General features: G+C 41.8%; 1 protein-coding gene across 3 annotated transcripts in view; it reads left to right on the top strand.

Moving 5' to 3' along the window:
* The window catches only part of PRICKLE2 (prickle planar cell polarity protein 2), a 189,519-nt gene that overhangs the window by 66,950 nt on the left and 104,916 nt on the right, over positions 1-17,653 (top strand). The window contains exon 1 of one of the 3 annotated variants that reach the window (XM_005297856.5): positions 15,146-15,462. The exons of the other annotated variants lie outside the window; for them this stretch is intronic. The gene's annotated coding sequence lies outside the window, so the exon portion shown is untranslated. Of the gene's footprint in view, positions 1-15,145; positions 15,463-17,653 lie in introns of those variants that run through there. 3 annotated transcript variants of the gene reach the window in all.

The following is a 17,653-nucleotide window of genomic DNA, read 5'->3' as shown; positions in this document are numbered from 1 at the left end:
GATGAGTTTAGCAGATCTTAGGATCAGATTCTGCAGGTAAAAAAAAAAAGAAAAGAAAAAGTGGTAGGACTAGGCCCTGCTAACATTCTGTTTTTGCTTTTAGGAACTCTAAAACTGTTGATTTATATTTAAAGAAAAAAGATCTAAAATAATCCCCTTTCTCACCCCCAGATTTAAATGTCTGTGAGTCTCAGCATGGCAGAAGTGTTTCCCATGGGAGTTATTTGGTTTAAACCCCACATGTTTACCCCTCCCCCCGTTATATTTTAATATTTGACTGTGTCTCCTGAATAAGACTTTGAGCAAAGCTGAATCCCGAGACGTCACTGCATTTTAAGTCGTAACACATCGCTGGAACATTGCAGCTTTAAAATGTCTGGTTGTAGTGCCTTTAAAACAAACATCATAAGCCTGAAACAATGATACCTACAAATTCTTAAAGGGTATATAGGCAGTGGTCTATACATCCTATACAACCGAAAATAAGCAGGGTGTGGTGGGAGCTGCTTTTTTCTGTCTTGGGGAGGGATTATTTGTTATTGTTTGGATCAGAACTTCCACGGGATTTAGGTTGGATTTAGGTACCCAAATCACTGGATGTTCAGTTAAAGCTCCACTGCAAACTCCAGCCTTAAATATATATATTAAAAAAAAATATGGACATTCAGACAAACCTTCAAATAGCAAATAATACAATTACAGGAAAAGAAATTAAAAAGGAGGAAGAAAAGATTTGGGTCAGCCAGGTCTGAGCTTCCTAAATGATTGTTCCATCATTCTTTCAACCGGATGCCGAATGGGTTATAAATTAGTTGAAACATTTTGTTTCTGAATGTCTTTCACACGTGTGTTTTCAATAGGAAGGTGCCCATTGGTTAGAAGAGAGTTCTAAGCGTCTCTCCTTTTCTTCAATATAAGAATAACAGTATCTGGCAATGGGTTTTGTTTTTTGTTTTGTTTTGTTTGGTTTTGTTTTAATACCAGCTAGATTACTCAGGGAGAGTGACTTCAGAATGACAAGTGAAAATCAACTTTCAATAGTAATAGTCTATTAAATCAATTAGTTTTTTTCTCCCAATATCTAAAGTCGGTTTGACATTCAAAGAATTTGGGATTAATTGAATTACAAGTATTATCAAAACATAGATTTGATAGTATTAGAAGTACTTTATGTAATTTTGTTTATATCCAGTTAATATCCAAAACCAAAAATCTGGTCTGAATATATGAGGCTGATTTTGAGGATTTGAACTTTCCCCCCCTATTTTAAATCCATCTTGGATATTTAGTTCTGACTGTAAATTATTTTATTCCTACATGTGATACAAAATATTCTATTGGCTTCCATAGTTACATTTAAATAATTTAATATATTTTGGAGGCTATATAAAGATTTGATTATTGCCTTCTTTTGAAGGTTATATGAAGTGAGAAAGTATGCAATATTTTAATAGCTGAATATATTTATAGTCTTGATTGAGATAAACCAATACTCCTCTTGTAGACTGGGAGTTAATAGTAATGCATTTTCTCTATTTATATAATCAAGAAAGTGAATATTTTTTCTATCTATAGTTTCCAATAAAATGCATTTTAATCAATTTCCTCCTGAATTGTATAGATATTTATTATCCATAGCTTTGTTTCATGTAACAAATGACTTAATAATGTGAAATGTAATTGGATTATTTTCCAAAGATCTCAGAAGATTCACTATTATAACAGAAATATTAAATGACATTGTCCCTTGATAAGTAACCAGGAGGGTAAAACTGAATTGTTGAGTCCATTTTGAATTGTTGAGTACCTTGGCTTATAATGAATGCTGTATAAGGGCAAAGATTGGGGAAATTAACTTTGCCTTGCTGTTTTGGAAGCTGTGCCTTTTTCTATGTTTATTCACTGATTCTGATTTTTCAAAAATATTACATCAGAAATGCTGCTACATGGGTATGAAAACTCAAAGGCATTATAACCGGTAACATCCTCAAGTTACACACAATCTGAGTTACAATGCCTGTTTTATTGACTCTGTATGACCCACAACACTTAAGTTTCAATGGGCTTCACTTGTCAATGTTGCCCTTGCATAATGTTGGAATTATTTTCTGCTAGGTTGGAAGTCGATATTACCCATTGATTTCACTCCTGGAGATTTTAGGCTATCAAGGCTCCATATAACAAGGCCTGTTTGGAATGTAAGAGGAACAGTGTGAGCCCAATCTAAAGCCGTGGAGCTATGTCCCAGGGGCTTGGGTCCATCTCTGAGAGCTCCCACACTTCCACTTACATCCTGCTGTGGGTAGTGGCTAACTGTGGCAATTTAACCTTTAATTTACTGGGATATGAGGGTGAACCCTTTCATTAATGCAAAGCAAAGGTGGCGAGGGAAGGCCTAAGTGAAGTGCCTTGGCATTAATGGTTTCATTTTGTGACCATTGGAATTTTACATGATGCAAATGAAGCCGCTGTACCTTGCGTGGTTACTCACATTCTCCTAAGGTTATTGCCTGTGCTCAGCTGACCCGTTAGCCTCCCACGTTTTTGCTGCAGATGAATATTGGCATCTGATGTGGAGTTTGTAAAAGCTGCCTCGTGACTGTGCTTCAAAATGGAGAACCCAGGGTTTTGATCAGTCTCCGGTGTTAGTGTGGCTAAAGGAATTATGACTAGAGAACAGTCATTCACACTAACAATCGCGTAACACTCTAGGGACACAGGAAAGGAGCTGAGACATGTAAGAAAGAGAAAAATACAATGCAAACAACTGTGTTGATTCTGAAAGAGAAGCTGCTGTGGTGTAGCCTTTCAGAGAGGAGCTGCGAGGTGAAACTGGGATCCATTTGGAAGAGTAGATCCCTAATAATAGATCTCTGTCATGCAAGCATCATGGCCTCTCTTCTGAACGGCTGCTCACTGCTTTTGATTGTCATGAATTAGATAGTACTGCAGGGTTCCTTGCTGAAGGCAGTTTAACTCACAAAAGTGCTTCCAGAAATATTTAATCCTGTCTCGGTGCAGGGGACAGACTGGATGATCTCTCAAGGCCCCTTCCAGCCCTACATTGCTATGATTCTGTGAAAGCCAAGCCCAGGCTAAGCTTCCTACCGATTTCAGTGCACAGGAGCCTCTATTTGTGTTCAGTTTCAGAAAAAGAAATAAATACACCGTGTCTATTGGTCATATATCTGTTAAAAGCTGTAAAACAATGCGGAGGGATTATAATCTAACCTTTCCTCAAAGAAACTAGAACATTTCAGATTTAAGGTGACCTCACTTAGTTTGGGATACCTTGATACAGGTACCTCCTAACACTGGAGAGTTGAGAATTTTACCTCTTGAACCTCTAAACCAGCGAGAGTTCCACCATTTTGGCTATCCATATTCCTAGAAGTCTTGCCACAGACACAGCGCTTCTGAGTATTGCATCACAGCGTAAGGCATGGCTCATGGTGTGACATAATTCACAAAACGCCAGTTTTCCAGGTGGCAGCACTTCTAGGAGTGACCCTCAACATGCTGTGAAGTGACCAGTGATAAGTCAGACATATGGGAGCTCCTCAGAACTACAGCAGCACATATTGTCCTTTATGACAGGCTGTAGAGATTATAATGGGCCTCGTAATGTTACGCAGTGTGACGGAACTCATGGTATAAATGCTTACATCTTCCAGTTCCTTCATGCATTCCGCTGACTCTTCGTGCCTGGCCTATATGGGCACATGTCATGCTGCACCCGTGGGTGGGTTGTTATTAGTGGGGACTGAGTCTGGGACTTCTGGTTCTGAAAGCATGAACCTCTTATTACCTAAGCCTGGATTAGTCTTTTCAACCTCTACTGAGCAAGAAAACTGCATGGCCACCTTTAGCTTGTCCATTTAATAAAATGGGCTTTAGGCCCTAATCCAGCAAAACACTTAAGCACATGCTTAACTTGAGGCACTTTTAGTCCCATTGAAGCCCCATTCTCTATGAGAAATAAGTTAAAGATGCCTTGATGAAGCTTTCTTGCTCTGTGAGGACTTGCAATTTCGGGAGGTCACAATTTCACTGTGACTTTTCCTTTAACTTTTCCCACTGGTCTGTTATATGTCCATCTCTGTGCCTGATCCAAAGAGCGCATGAGTCTGTTACAACCTCCAGCTTCAAAGTGCTGGTTCAGGTTGAGATGAAGAAACTCATGGATTTAGCTCTGAAGGTTTCCAGCGCAGATCTTCATGTCAGGAGAAACGGTGGTCATAAGCCGTATGCGAAAGGTCAATGAAATGCATGAAAATATAGGAAGAGATAAGAACCTCGATAGAATATGGTACTTGATTCTGCAACGTCATGGTGCAAAATGTCCTAACTTTCCATTGACCTCAATGATAGCTGAAATGACTCAGCGCTTTTTAGGTTTTGTTCAAACAGTGTACGCACCTCCGGTCAGGTGCCATTTTTCTGGAAGTGTGACAAACAGCTGGAAGGCACTGGAGAAATCAGTTTTTATTCAAGACAGCGCTGAGGTAACATGCATTAAAAATGGTTTCCCCCGCATTGGGAAGCTGCTAGGTCTGTACAAATGCATGCCATTTTATTTTTAAACAAGTACATTAAAAATCAATAATGATCTCATTAACGTGCCAATTGCAACTCCTACTGTTCAAGAGTATTTAACTGCTTTCTTCCGCTGTAAGTAGCCATTTGTGTATTCTTCCAGGGGAGCCGTAATTAAGGAAAGATGAGAAATGAGAGGAGCTTGTGTAACTGGAAACTGTTATTATTGACTCAAACAGAAAGCAAAGTCCACATGCTAGTTTTGAAGCATTCCATCTCCGCAGGAGTTCCTCCACTCAAGCATCCAATGTTGCCAACCCCAAATGCTCAACAATCATCAGGCAGGCCACCCAAAATCAGGAAATGGGCTTAAAAATCATGAGACGTAGTTTATAAAAAGAAAAAGAGAGAAAATGTGGGTTCTTTTCACTTGCCTTCTGGTTTTTGAGCCTGTAGGGTCTATGGGTGAAATCCTAGCCCCATTCAAGTCAGTGGCATTTGGCCGTATTTTCAAGCTTTTCTCCATTACCAGGAGGACTAGGAAATTACTTTTTAAAATTAAGGCCTGGTCCACACTAACCCCCCACTTCGAACTAAGGTACGCAAATTCAGCTACGTTAATAACATAGCTGAATTCGAAGTACCTTAGTTCGAACTTACCGCGGGTCCAGACACGGCAGGCAGGCTCCCCCGTCGATGCTGTGTACTCCTCTCGCCGAGCTGGAGTACCGGAGTCGACGGTGAGCACTTCCGGGATCGATCCGGGATCGATTTATCGCATCTAGACAAGACGCGATAAATCGATCCCAGAAGATCGATTGCTTACCGCCGGACGCGGAGGTAAGTGTAGACCTACCCTTAGATTCTCTCATAATCACCTAACTCCAGAAGCTGGGGCTTCAAGAGAAACACCAAATATTGCAAGACTCTCACTAAAATCGTACGAGCTGGCAATAGTGAACACTCACTACACTTTTCTTGGCTTTTCTTTCACTCTGCGATGACAGGGATAGAGATCATTCCTTTCTATGTGATTTAATTAAGCCACTAGACAGTGCTCTTACATTGTTTTGATCTTATAGCCTACTTTACCACTATTATGTGTAGGAGAGTGTTATAAAAAAAAAAAGTGAAAGGTTTACTCCTTTCTTCTAATGAGCACCAGTTATCCATTGCAGTAGAAATAACTACAGAAGATGTAAGTAATCATTGGCATTATTAAAGCTGAAACCCGGATACAGTCATCTCAATTGAAAAATACATACAGGAGCCTTCTATTTACAAAAGATCAAGAATTTCTTTAGGGTTTATTATATACTCACAAAAGAGTTCAGTTGTCTTTAAGGGAAATGCAAACTTTGATGTCTGAGAAATGTGTTTTAAAAAAGTCTGTTTCATTTTTTTAATTCCCACGTTTCTTTGGTTGTTCCATCTCCCTCTTTTTTTGTCTTTTTATGATAATATCTTGCTTTCGCATCCACAGTTACACACTCAAAATGATCTAAAGCCGAGAGTGGTTTATCATGAAATGGCGAACCGCAGCTGTGCTCTGTGGTGTAGACTATCAAGATAAAAACAGTACATGATTTTTAGCTCTCGTAGTGTTTACATTTGGTGCCAGAGGTACTCAAGAGTTTTCGCAATGTGTGTCTACAGTGCAGGCAGGGTTTCAAAAAAAAAAGAAGAAGAAGAGTAAAGTATCTTTTGAAAGCTATACAGGATCTTGCTTACCCTGCTGGGTTTAATTTTAGAATACAGAGTTTATCGTAAAGGGGAAAAATATTTTTGGTATGTTGTGTTCTCTATTTAATCAAACCCAGAAAAAAAGCTGTTGTGGGCATCGTTCGTTAGATTCATCTACATGGGCAAATTCGTGTTTCCGTTTTAGTTTTCTAAAAATCCTGCACGAGTGAAATGTATTTATTGATGGTGCAGATCTGATGTCCCTGATATTGTTACCCATGGTGTGGAATGGTGGCGGGGTGTATGGGCAGCCCAGGATGTATTTGTGTTTGAGGGTGGTTTAATACTGATAACTGTGTGTTTAGTCACTGTGTGAAATTACTGGGCCTGGTTTTTCACACTTGCTGTCTGGTCACCCTACCCAGAAGTCTCCCATGTCCCCTTTGCTCGTTTGTGATCATTTGTGCCTTGTGTGGATTAGAGAGTAGAATTCTCCCATGGCTCGTTCCCCGAAGTGGAGCACTGGGAGCTGGAACACTTTGTAGAGCCCCTCAGTCTGCAGAAACCCATTGCTGTGCCCCTTCAGAGTGCAGCTCACTACTCACTCCCCCTCAGGTGGCCGGCCAGCTTCACCATCTAGTGCATAAGTGGGGAGGGGCGGGACCAATGCCCTAGCCCTCCCAAGCCCCTTTTTGGGCACTGAGCATGCCCGGCAAATAGGGATGAAAGGACGGGAGCAGTCCATCAGCACAATGACTACGACTGTACCTGGCCCTGGTCCAGGCCACGGGTTATGGAAGGCAGGCTGCTTGTGTTCTCCTCCTTCCCAACTGTGCACCTTGATAAGGGGCAGGCAGAGACTTTGTGAGCACCAGGGGAGAGGAACCTAAACACCAAAGCTGAGTGGCACTAACATTGAAACAGGGAGCGGTTAGGGTCCTCTTCAGGGACAAGAACTTGCAATCCTCCACTGTATTTTATAAAGGGATACAGCATTTACATAGTTTGGTGTAACAAAGGAGAATTAAATAAAGGGTCCTACTGTATCAAATGACATTTTTGTATGCAGACTATCATCCAGCCACTAGGTGTCTCTGTGTGCTGTATAGAATTCCAGAGAGGATGGGCTCCCTGGTAAACAAGAGAGACAAAACGGGAACTCAAGCTCTCCGGAAGCCTGTTAGTGTGTTTTGATCGGGGTAGCTGCTTTATTTAATAAAATGCCTCCTGTTTAAAAAGAGTTGTGATTCCACATACTATGATGCTGATGACATGTGGAGTTGAGTCCGTAGAAATACATGTGAAGAACTTCAGCGTGCTGCTGTGATTATGTAAGCATCAGCAAAGTGTAGTGAGTGCACATGCAGAATACCCAGCTGCAGTAATTGCTTGTACAGAGTTTGTGTGTGCAGTAATGAAAATCTGGTCCTCAAGTGTGGTGATAAAAAAACAAAACAAAATGGCTTCCTTTGTAAAAGATGGCCCTATAGTCTTTGTCAGGGGTGTGTTTTAATGTAATGATACATGATGACAGTTAAGTCAGAATTGGAGTGCTCAGGAAGAGAATTCCAGTAACTGCCACCAATAGAGCTCAATTACATTTCCTTTCCCTAATTCAAGAAACAATTCCTGTCATTGTAGGGTCCAGTGAAGCCAAAGAAATGGCAGGGGCAGAGAGAAGTAAGGTGTCCCAAACACAAGGAAGTGAAGGCTCTTATTTTTCATAATTTGACACATTAAAAATGGAATTTTCTAGTTCTGTTTGGAAGCATTTTAGCTGCTAATTTGCACGTCTGCGTCTTCGTACTATTGTACGTTCTTCTGTATGTTAACACGTGCCCTGGACTTGCATCTGAAGAAGTGAGGTTCTTACCCACGAAAGCTTATGCTCCCAATACTTCTGTTAGTCTTAAAGGTGCCACAGGACCCTCTGTTGCTTTTTACAGATTCAGACTAACACGGCTACCCCTCTGATACGTGCCCTGGAGTGATGTCTTGTGAGCTACTCCGGTACTCTGGGGCGTGGGGTGGGTGGTGTCCTTCAGCAATAGGTACTCTGGTAATACAAAACAAAAAAGGCGGGTGGCCTGGACTGTATTGCAAAGTGGAACCGTTCTAGCCTGCCTGCACTAAAGGGAAAGAGACAGGCCCCATTGCCCAAATTAATTTATGGTATTTGAAAGCCCCCTCAGCATATGTGACACACAACACACTCATGCTGGAAACAGCTGAACAGTTCATCACTGCAAGAGCCGTTCCAATCCCTGAGAGGGCATTTTCAGAAGCATCCACAGACAGATCCCTTGGAATGCTCGGCCAGTTGAGCGATTTAACTAGCTCAACACAAGAGCTTTACAAGCTACATTCATAGGTCTTATGGCTATTTCTTATAGTGCCACCTAGTCAGTAGTTTTGGGGTCAGGACTGTAAAGATGAACAGTTCTAGCAACGAAGCTCTGAGCTGTACCTCTGCTCATTAGTCCAACTTTTCATTACAATTGCCTATTTTAAGAAACGGAGAGGTCATGGCAAGGCATGTTTCTTCTATTATTCCAATGCAAATAATGAAACTGACTGTGACCGAAGGAAAAGAATAAAGGGTGCTATAAAGAGCTATCTGGGAAACTATTGTTTTAAAAACAATAGTCCGGATCATCAGCGGGTGTAAATTGCCTAGCTCTGTTGACTTCTACCGTTCACACCAGCTGAGGATCTGGCCTGTGACGTTATCAGCGTTATCCGGTTTTCACATTCAGAACTTTGTTGGAGCGCTTCAGAACATTTGCAAAGGGAACAGACTCTTTCAGATATAGTCCTGAACCTGCTCCCATGGGGTCAATGGCAAAACCATGTGATTGCAGCGTAGACAATGCCCTAACTCCTACAACCCCTCTATCATTTCAGGGAGTAGAAGTTGGCATTCCCCAGTGCTGGGCTTAATTTCACACTAAATAATTGCGCATGTCAGCAGTGGCTTTGACCTACAGGCCAAGATATGTGGTGTATTAAAATAAATATTGTTAGCTGAAAACTAAGCTAACCCTTACCAGAAAACAAATAAAATAAGCAACTTAGCAGAGCTCTAGATGGCTTCAAAGGAGCGGAGATCTTAAACGTTTTTACAAGTCTTTTATGACTGTCTCAACCACTTTTTATCTTGATCAGTTTCGCCATTGTGACTACCATTGACTAATGACGTCTGCTGGAGGGTGCAGGACTGAGCATTTGCAGGAGTTCCTGTGGTTACAAGCAGCTACGGCTTTTCATGATTTCAGCAGACATTGTGTTTCTTTCCTCGCCATCCCTCCCCCCAGGCCTCCTGCTCCTAAGGCCAGAGCTGAATTTTCTAAACCTAGTCACCTACTTGATCTGCGTGCATAATTTCCATCTGCGTAAAAGGAAGTGGCACAGATGCACCGAGAGGAGAATGTTCCTCTAATTTCTCTGTGCTCCTGCCTCCCAGAGTGATTGCCTCCACGGTTTTACAATCAACATCTTGCCCACACTGGAGGAGAGATTTGTCTGCCTGGGTACACTGTGTTGAGGAGCAATGAAATTTAGAGCACAGTGCAGCCTTCCTGGCTCTCTGAAGCCTTTAGCAGTACAAAAGCAAGCAGTCAGCATACAGCTGATAAGTGTTGGCAAGAATTTGCTCCCCTAATTATTCTCCCTTATGCATAGATAATTTTAATGTAGTTGCACTTATCAACCCTGCTGTTATCGGAGTTGCGAGGACTGACCTGCTAATCATAACCAAAAATTAATGGAAATTTTAAGTAGCCGAGACAGTGGTCTCGGACGTGCTCAGAGAGCAGCTTCAAAGGGGAATCGAAAAGTGAAGCAGCTTGTGTTGCCCTTACAGCTGTAGATAAAGTGACCCAATGTCAGTTACTGAGTTGCTTGCGGCGGGAGGCAAGAAATAAAACCGGAGGAGTGTAAATAAGAGGTTAAAAGCCAGATCCTGGGAGGTTCTGGACCCTCTCAAGCCCCCACTGAAAACAGGTCAGCAACATGCAGAAGCCAGACTCCTGGGGTTAAAAAAAGAAGCAAGTGCATACTTTGCAAGAGTATGGGGGTTCTAGAAAGAGAAGTACTTCAGCAAGACAGGCCAAATCAATTCCATTGTTACCATCCCCATAGTCTTTAGGGGTCACAGCCTCACGTGATGTGAATTGGAACATCGCAGTTGAAGTGAAGTGACATCAAAGGATCCATTCACAGTTACACCACCTGTGGATCTGGCAGGTTATTGCCAAAGAGCACTGTGAGTTTATGTAGAGACTGCACAAAGCATTTCTCATTCATCTTTTCAGAGGTTTGCTTTAAAATGCCATGGATCCATTTTGACTGTAGAAATAAAATACCTTATCAGTACAGAGGACCCACAGAGTCCATAAACACGCTTTTATGTTGGTGAGGCTAAAAGAAAAGACTGATTAGCTTGTCTTAAATATCAAAAACGTGGTTTGCGTGTGTCTGAGTGCCTGTCCACACATCTCAAAGAGAGAGAGATTTTTGAACATGATGTTTTTGAATCATAGTTTGGCAAATTGCACTTAAATAGTTCTGTCATGGGCACATTCAGAATGAATTTCTAGATGGATGTTTGGAGTACTGGCTAGAAGATAAATAGTTTTATAAAATAGGAAGAAATTGCTTATATGTGCAAAATAAAAATGGTTCAATGAACACATTTTCTTTAGCACTAGTAAATGGAAAATAAAATATCATTTAATCCATTCCATATGTGTAGCTGAGGATCTTAAAAAGGATGTTTATTGGTTTTCAGGCTAATCCAATATTGGTGGGGGAGAACTGTATAGACAATGAGAAAATGATTTATGGAGCAGTAAAAGAACTTGGATAGGAAAGGATTCATAATCTGATAAATTCTAGTGTTTGAGTCCTGCTGCCTCCTGGAGAGAAATCGCATCCCACAGCCTTCAGGATAACAAATTGATATTGTTCATGAGTTTGAGCATCTCTGGACAAAAAATAACTTAGTTAATTTTGAGCTAAAGTTGCTCTAACCTATTTCCTCTCAGCAATGCAAACATTAAAGAGGAAGGAAACCCTCAAGTAAGGCAACTTTCCCACCCAACCCCATACCAAGCTCCAAGAGAGAGCTGCTATGTTCGTGAGATTCAGCCACCAACGTCCTTGCGCTCTCTTGGAAACACTTTGGGCCAGTTTTGTCGCTGTGCCCTGTACGTGGTGGATGCTGCGGTGGAATTAGTTGTGGCTCCCTGATTCTGTGGCTGGTTTTACACCAGCCACAGCGTAGAGAGAGGTGTTGCTCCAAATGTCCTCAGCTCGCTGTGCTCCAACAGGTTATAACACCAGCCAAAAGTAGCCAGACTGCAAGAGGGCCCTGGCCACGCCCCCTCCCTCCCGCCTTCTATAATGTGGCGGGGCAGAGCTGGCTGTGCCAGCAGAATCCTCAGGTGGGTAGATGCAGTGGCTTTCCTGCCACCACCAGTGCTGCAAAGGGGCTGGATTGCAGAAAAGCATCTGGCATTTTCGGTGCAGCAATGCTGTCCTCCTCAGTAAATGCATGGGAGAACTGAAAAATCACACTGCAACACCCCACCTTTGCTCTGGAGTACCGCAGGAGAAGCGGAAACAAACACACGTCTGTGCTGTAGTAACATTGTGGCTTGGAGGGGAAAAAAAACGCAGCTCAGCTGTACAATACACACTGCTAAACAAAAATCCGGCATAAATATTCGTGACATCTTCTAGTAAAATCAGCTCCTGTGGATATTCCTAATGTGGTTTTAATGAAATAAGAAGTTGCCAGGCTGGAGTTTTAAGTTGCTGGGTTGCAGTATGGAGGGTTTTTTTGTTTTTTTTTAATCCCTGCTGAGCCTGGACTGTGGTTGTTGGCTCAGGTGATGTTGCTGGCACATGGAGTGTGTCTGGGTAACAGAGGGGCTGGAGAGGAAAGACTGTGCTACCCAATCTCTGAAGGAGATCCTGCCGTGTAAGCAAATGGAGCCAAATACCTGGACCTGAAGCAGATCCTCTTGGGCCTTAGCATGCTGCTATGGGCCAGATGAAATGCTATGGTTGACAAGCGGAATAGGTTCTTCGAGCGGAGGAGTACAACCAAAGAGCAGCTTACAAAACAAGTGGAACAGAATCAGAAGCTGGCAGCTTCTCCTCTAGGCTTCAGGTTACAGACTTTTGTACTGGGGCTTGGTAAATGGATACAAAACCGTTCTCTTCCATTTGGTTGCTGCTCAGGTCGATAGTACTTGAAAGACATTCCCATCCAGTGGAGGGGCAGCTGCTTCTGTTGGTGGGCAGACAGGTTTCCACTTTCAGAGATGGGAAATGCCTCTTGTAAATAGCGCCTTGCTTCTTGGGAGCCTCAACAAAGAGGCCCAGGACTGAACATGCAAGGAGACCAGACTCCCTCCTTTTGCACTCTGTCCTCCTTCCATCCAGAGAGACCACAGCAATGTGTTGAGGGCTGGCCCACAGTTCTGTTGATTCTGTGGATACCCCTGAAGACATCAGTTTTCATTGCTATCATGTTATGATGAGTGCTAGAATTCACGTAATTAAAACATCAGCCGCAGTAAAGCCCAGTTGTGTGGTATAACTGAGGGCTGGGTAAAACCTTATTTGGGGATTTTATCAGATGCAAGTTGACTCTTATTGGTTGCTCTGAGTAGACTCCTGAATGAGCAGGATAACCTCCAAACTCTTCCTTAGAACCTACTTAGGGCTGGTCTACACTGGGGAGGGGGGATCGATCTAAGATACGCAACTTCAGCTACGTGAATAGCGTAGCTGAAGTCGAAGTATCTTAGATCGATTTACCTCGGGTCCTCATGGTGCGGGATTGACAGCCACGGCTCCCCCCTCGACTCCACTACCACCTCTCACTCTGGTGGAGTTCCGGAGTCGACGGGGAGCGCATTCGGGGATCGATTTATCGCGTCTAAACGAGACGCGATAAATCGATCCCCGATAGATCGATTACTACCCGCCAATCCGGCAGGTAGTGAAGACGTACCCTTAGTCTGTGAAGTCTTCCAATGTATGGTGATGTACTGGTGGTGAATGTGTTCTTGTACTTTGACTAGTATCTTATGTATCATACCGAGGTTGTGAACTCCTTGGTAAAGGGACATTTGATTATAAAGTACCATGGACACTCATTAGCCTTCTGTAGCAATAATAGCCTGCCCCAAATTCTGATGCTCTGGAAGATCATTGGTAAACTGTGTGTTTTTTAGGTCTGAAGTTGCTAGACTCTTTTCTACACACTTAATTTTGGTGAGAGCTAGCTGCAGGAAAACGGGGTGCTTCCAACAATCAGAAAGAGCGAGTTTCTGAAAGCCTGCTTGCTGAGATAATCATGATTATTCTTTCAAGCATTCTTTTGATCTTCCAGCCCTTGATTTTTCTCCATCATCTTGAAAATGAATGGAAGTGAAATTTGCTTTCCTACTCTCACTCCTCCTGAAGCGATCTCGCTGAAGTTTTAAAGACGTACCTTTTTTCTTGACTGTTGTTTGGTTATTCTGGAACTTTTGTTTGAAGTTCCTTTTCTAAATTTAAAATGTATATTTTGCATCTGCAAGGTAATACTTTTAAATGCAAAACAGCCCATTACAGTTAAACTGGGAATACCATAGCTAAATGGTTTTTCTAGCCTCACTCCTTTGCTCGCATGTAGTCTTCATTGGCTTTATCCACATGCCTGGGCCAAGCTGGAAAAAACTACTTTAAGGCTGGTTTCTGCCGTTCGTACATCAATTCAAAATTCTTGAGTATACACTATAGGGCCGTGGTTTTCAACCTTGTTTCATTTGCGGATCCCTAGTCCGCAGACCCCTACCATAGAAGTCTTAAACTGAAAACTGACTCAACAGAATTCAACTATTAATGTTGCATGTACTTGGCCCGGCATTTGATGCAGCGTGAGAAAGCAGCATGCATCTGACGAAGTGGGTATTCACCCACGAAAGCTCATGCTCCAATACGTCTGTTAGTCTATAAGGTGCCACAGGACTCTTTGCTGCTTTTACAGATCCAGACTAACACGGCTACCCCTCTGATAGCATGAGAAAGGGCGCTAAACTGTGGGCTTCTATGGTAACGACAACACTTCCAGGTTTTGACCTGTAGGTGGGGGTATTCGCATACTTCTGATTGATCAGAAAAACGGAATGCCTTTTCTGAGTTCTGAAACTTTTATTTTCATAGTTACCTTTTGCGGATCCCTTAAACATAGTCTGCAGACCCCCAGGGGTCCGCGGGTCACAGGTTGAAAACTACTGCCATAACTACAACTATTATTTCGAATGTATCTAAACTTTTCGACTAAATTTTGCAGGTACAATATGTCAGCAGAATCTTTCCAGGTTTACACAACTGTACAAGATCAAAATTTATCACGTGAGCATAAAAGGCCAGTATCTTCTTCCATGCCGACCTGTTTGGGAATGAACAGAAAGTTTCTAGGTGATCCTGCCTCCTGCAGGAAGTGGCACATGTTGTAGCTCTGCAGTTTATAATTTTATGAGTAGCCCCTCGTTTAGCGTAAGTATCAAGAGTTAGTACCGTGATCAAGCATGTAGATCTGTATGCAGTGAAAAGAACTGAACCTCTTTTACAGCTAGGTTCTATCGAAAAGAACACACGTGAACAGTATTCAGGTTATTTCCCCGGCGTCTTTTATGGCATGATAGTTAACTGTGAGACTCATTATTACTTTTAGAACTACGTGCTGCTTATAAACCTTTTTCTACTGACGTACAGCCATGAGCTGCGTTGGGCAAAATAACTTTTCCTTAGTTAGTTAAAGCTGTAAGGGATGCTGGCTCCTGAGATCAGAATTTGGTTAGAGGGACAGGGTTGGGTTATGCCTCCTGATTTTCGCCAATAAGCTAAAACTTCGGTGGGCGTCACTGGAAACAGCCTGAGTGCTTTAACTCCCCAAATGACCTAACTGACTCGCAGCTCCGAACAGCCTTCTTGAACAGCAAAGCCACTCCAAATGGCAGTGTTTTAGTCAGGCTGTGTAAGAATGCTTCTCCACCTCTCGCTGAGTACCCCAGAGGGCCTCAGTAAGCATTTTGCTCTTTGCTTCAGCCACCACACTTTTCTCATTAGGAAGACATTGAAGAGACGTCTCTCTTTTTTCTCTCCATCTTTCTCTCTTTCCTTTCTCCTTCCCACTGACGCAGTGGTTTTTGTGCACGCGAAATAAATGGCTGTTTAGTTGGGGTAAGTAATCGTGTTCAGTTTGTAACATAGGAAAGCATAAGCCATTTAATCGGAGACTAATATTTATACTTGGAAAGTTGTTTTCAGTTGTAATATTCTGTATCCAGCTGTAAACTCAGGGTTGCTTTTACAATTAGGCAGGAAAACTGAGCTAACTAGCTCAAATGTAGAGAATTTTGGTCTCATTTAATTACTGCTGCTACATTACAGTTCAGAGACTTGATTTTCTAATATAGGATATTAATATCTATACTTCTAGTGGGGTTTTGTTTTGTTTTGGTTTTTTTACCTTGGCAAGTTGTAAAACCGACAGAACCGTGGGGCTTTGCACAGCTTCTCTTACCAACTTCCAGACCACTTGTAGTTTTTTAGTGCATTAAGAGTCTAAAATGTAAAACACTGTGGGAGTCTGAAGCTTATCTTTAGCTCTTAGTTTCAAAATGTAGCGTATGTCATCTCAGCTGCTGTGGGGATTTGTGTGGAATGACAAAATGCAAATCTTGAACCTTTTGACAGCTGTGTTTAATACAGGCTAAAATGTTATTTTTAACTCTTGGATGTTGAATTTTTATATTAAAAATATTAGCATGAATTCTAAAGGGAATGTAGACTTTCTCTCATGCAAAGTAAAGCACTTTTTTTTTCTTTCAAGTAAAACAAAGATATTTAAGTATCTAATGAAACTTACTTAACTTAATGGCTTTTGAATACTTTTGCAATTAAGCAACTAGCAAGTCACTTTTCACATGTTCACTGGTTAGTCATAAATGAGACATTTGGGTGAAAAAAAGATACTTCTTGCAAATACAAACTAGCACGCCGTCTACAGAATGCTGGTCTGCATTAAGTTACTTTGGCTATTTGCTGCTATAGATATGTTTAACATCCTCCTCTATTTGCATTCGTTTAGCCAGTTTAAATCATTTGTATGCTTTGGGATTCCTGCTTTCTTCAAGCAGATGTGTTTATCTGCGCAACTGGCGGAGTAATTGGAGAGGCAGACTAGTGATCTGTGTATACAGACAGAGCAAATATCCACTTGGGAGGGAGTGGATTAGGACAATTCTTAAAATAATCAGTTGCAAAAACTTGAGAACAGTGCTAGGCAACTGAAGGTGTCAAGTGAGCTGGAGCAGTGAAAACCTTGTATGTTTCTAATTCTGTTCATCATATTACAACTGCCCCTTAGTGGGGATAAAAAAAAAATAAAAATGATCCAATATTATGTATCTATTGAGTCAGTGCATAGCCTCTACCCACAGAACGGCACATAATCCCAATCGTAGGAGCAGTTGGCTGATGTAAGAAAGGTAAAAGAGAAAAGCTATGGCCAGGCTTACTTGACTTTATTTCTGTTGAGAGAAAGGGAAATAAAATATTTGTGCACTAACAAATAGTTGATCCATCCTGGAGCAGAAGACTATTCTTGTTCTCAAGGCAAATTCCTCTCAAAGTGTGAATCATTTACTTTGGATTTTTGTGGTGAAGGCTTGGAGATGATTAAATGTTCAGTCTGCAGGAAATTACCAGGGGATTTGAGTATTTTCCTGAATCAGCCTCAGATGGGACACAGCTTTTGGTGTAAAACAAGAAAGTACTGTGACAGGGCAATCTTTCTGTGCTTCGCTGCCTATTGCCAGAGCAGGCCTCCCTGAGTCTTTCAAAGCTCTGGTTACGCAAGGGTATTTTTGTTACATTACCATTTAAGTAATCGCAGCAACATGCTGATTTCTCTAATGATCTTGATTAAGTTATCACTTATTTCCTTAATTAGCTGCTTGATCTACTTGTACCTTCAATGAGTTTATTTTATTTGCTCTTCTAGTGATTAGAATCTATATGAAGTTTTGCAAAGGTGACTCTCTCCTTCTTAGGTAACACTAGAGCTTAAATTAAAGGGCTCTAGCATTACTGAGCCAACACATAACAGTTCTGTTTGACTGTTTATGGCATTTGCATTGCAGGGTTGGGGAGTGGGAAATAAGGACAGCATTGTTAAAGCTGCCCAGGCTACCAGTGAGCGCATCATTCATGAACAGACAAGGAGTAAAGATGTCAGGGGGGACAGGAAACTGAAAATACAGTCTTGTAACAGCACTGAGCTGTTCCCAGTGAGGCGAAGCAAAATGGCATCTCTTTGGGACCTTTCTCTTTTGTCAGTGATCATTCAGAACTACAGAGGATCCCAGTC

The sequence above is a fragment of the Chrysemys picta genome, chromosome 7 (assembly GCF_011386835.1).
Source record: "Chrysemys picta bellii isolate R12L10 chromosome 7, ASM1138683v2, whole genome shotgun sequence".
Taxonomy (NCBI): Eukaryota; Metazoa; Chordata; order Testudines; family Emydidae; genus Chrysemys; species Chrysemys picta.
The sequence above is the reverse complement of the archived record's forward strand: the minus strand, read 5'-3'. Positions and strand labels throughout refer to the sequence as shown.